The following is a 2,737-nucleotide window of genomic DNA, read 5'->3' on the forward strand; positions in this document are numbered from 1 at the left end:
TAATAGGGATAATGAGTGACAGGGAGAGGAGAAACAGGTAGACCAAGGAAATCAGGCACACTGAGAACTCTGTAAAATCAAGTGAGTGAATTATAGCTGTAAGAGGATGTCTAATGGTAATTTTTGATGTGTTTTATACTCAGGAGTGTGAAAGTCACTTTATGTATTCTATTTTTGATAATTAAGATAATTTATAGGTTTGCCACCTTTCCTCTTTCAAGTGGCAAGCTTCCAGATCCTTCCTGTACCGTCATGCTGTAGAATGAAGTGGCAAGTGAACAAGTTCTCAATAAGCCTGCTAAAATTCCAAAGTTATTGCCATCAAATAAATGTTTTCTAAAATGACTCTTATATTTTTTCTTAATTAACATATTTCTTTTTAGCAGAGATATAGAAGTTCATATCTCATTATCTGAGTAGGGAGCCCAATGTGGGGCTCGATTCCAGGACACTGGGATCATGATCTGAGCCAGAGGCAGATGCTTAATGGACTGAGCCACCCAGGCACCCCAATGTTTCCCATATTTTAAAGGTTGATTTGACATGTTTTGCCACAAATTCAGTTTTAAACCCTAAAAAAATATTTTATAAATAAAAATAATAAACTTTTACCTTTTGAAATAATGCAAAATACTATTGAACATGGAATGCAATGATAGTATCATTTTTCTGTCTATCCACGTAACATTTAATCTTTAAAAGTACTTGAATCTGCACATAATAGCTTTAATTGAAAGGGATAAAGCATATTATTAAATCTGGCAGACTAATTCATCATATGCATTTATAACAAGTACTTCAAATCATTTCATTCTTTCACCTGTCCAAAATCAACATTTTCCATATGTTCATTAGGTTTCCTTCCATATTTTTTTTTTGAACATGCACTGTGAGCTTAAATCTCAAAGAAACAAAAGAATGTATTGTCACGAAAGGAAAAGAGAGTGCTTACTTTGGCAGTACTTAAGCTAAAATTCTGAACAATACAGAGATTAGCATAGCCCTTACACAAGGATGTCACCAAATTCGTGAAGCTTTCCATATTTAAAAAAAAAAAAAAAGAAGAGGGATGTTTGAACTACATCAGCTAAATTTTAAAAACCGTTTAGAGCAAATAACACCTCAAATTTTGTAAATTTATCATTCTAGCTTAAATTTACATAAAAATATGAGGTCCTAATACTGAAAATGCTTTTTCATATTAAAAAAGTCCTTTAAATATTTTTAAATGACATTAGAATCCTTAGATATTTTCCAAGGAATATAAAGATCAAAGCACCTGTGTCTTTTCTTCCATTGGCATATTGACTCAAATTACTATAAACTTTCCTACTTAAGTGAAGCATTTTACAAAATTCCACATAGAGTCCATTATCTGAATTGTGGAAGAAAATAAAATCTTATTGAGGAGCAAGAATTGGCACATTTTCAATGGCTGAATATGATAACAAATGAGACCATTGGACTCATTTGTCATGAAATGTCATCATCCACCTTCATATTCCTATTTATTCCCCTTACCATTGCCTCTTGGTAAATGTGGGAGGCAGTCCCTACATATGGAAAATCCTGGTGTAGGTGGGCAGTGGCTGCTTTATAATTGCATAGAATCATTTCATCAAACAAAATAAGTATTATTTTTAAGTATAGTTAAAGTGTCATATCTAAAATGCTTCTGTTTTTGTTCTTTTCATTCATTTATTCAAAAATGTTATTTTTCTGAGCACTCTAATAGATGCTTGGCATATAACAAATACCCATTTATATGGAACATCTGGTCCCAGTGTCCCCATATATGCTCACTCTATCATGATAGAAGTACGAAAATCAGTTAGATAAGTATCGTTTCCTGATTTATTTATAATAATAACAATATAATATTTACAATAATAAAATTACTTTATGTAAATGAAAAATTTAAAGTCTTTTCTCAGTACATGTTAAGGGTTAAAAACAAGTGTTTTATATCATTAAAATTAACTATTCATCAAAGATTTGTGGAGATAATACAGTAATTTGAAAGTTTATTTTTGATAATGTGTTAATTTATTTCTGCTTTCGATTTTCACAAAACAAAGTTGTCAACCTAACCTAATCTAATATTCACCATTAACATTACTCTTACTGTGGGAATTTTTTTTTTAAAGACTCTTTTTCAACACAAAGAAAGAAGCTAGAAGTTTCAGATCCTCACAAAGTAAATTAGATAATAAAAATTTATATTTATTCTGAAATGCTTAATGTTGAGGCATTTATCCTTTGAACCTGAACCAAAATTCAGGTTCAAATTTCTTAAACAACTTGCTAAATATTTTTTCAGTTGGTGTTTTCAAGCTATTCAAAACTGAACAAATATGTCATGAATATTATTAAAAAGAAACACAGTTCAACCATCACAGCAAAATCACACACACACACACACACACACACACACAGATTTGAAACATGGATATTCTTCTGTGTCTGAATAAGTTTTCAGACATGTAATATCAACACTAAGAAATAATAAAACCTGTTCTTCATTCCTTATACAGTATGTATCTAAAAGATTGACATGGAAAACTGAGTATTAACCAAGTTATTCTTTCAACAGCCTCAGCCTGCCTAGATAATTCAGGCTCTAAAGACCTCTCTTCAATAATAGATGGCCAGTGATAGTTTGAGCAAAACAGTTAAATTCCCCAAGCAGTGCTCTTGGCTTAGCCAATGTATAAACTGTCTTAGTTTCTTTGGAATA

The 2,737-nt window shown here is 31.1% G+C and overlaps 1 non-coding gene across 1 annotated transcript; it reads left to right on the top strand.

The window, feature by feature from the left end:
* Positions 1-944: 944 nt before the first annotated feature.
* LOC115941954 (U6 spliceosomal RNA) lies at positions 945-1,048 on the top strand. Its single transcript, XR_004076608.1, has one exon. It is a non-coding gene; the product is annotated as a U6 spliceosomal RNA (small nuclear RNA).
* Positions 1,049-2,737: the final 1,689 nt, after the last annotated feature.

This window comes from Leptonychotes weddellii, chromosome 1 (assembly GCF_054177405.1).
Source record: "Leptonychotes weddellii isolate Sample4059 chromosome 1, ASM5417740v2, whole genome shotgun sequence".
NCBI classification, from domain to species: domain Eukaryota; kingdom Metazoa; phylum Chordata; class Mammalia; order Carnivora; family Phocidae; genus Leptonychotes; species Leptonychotes weddellii.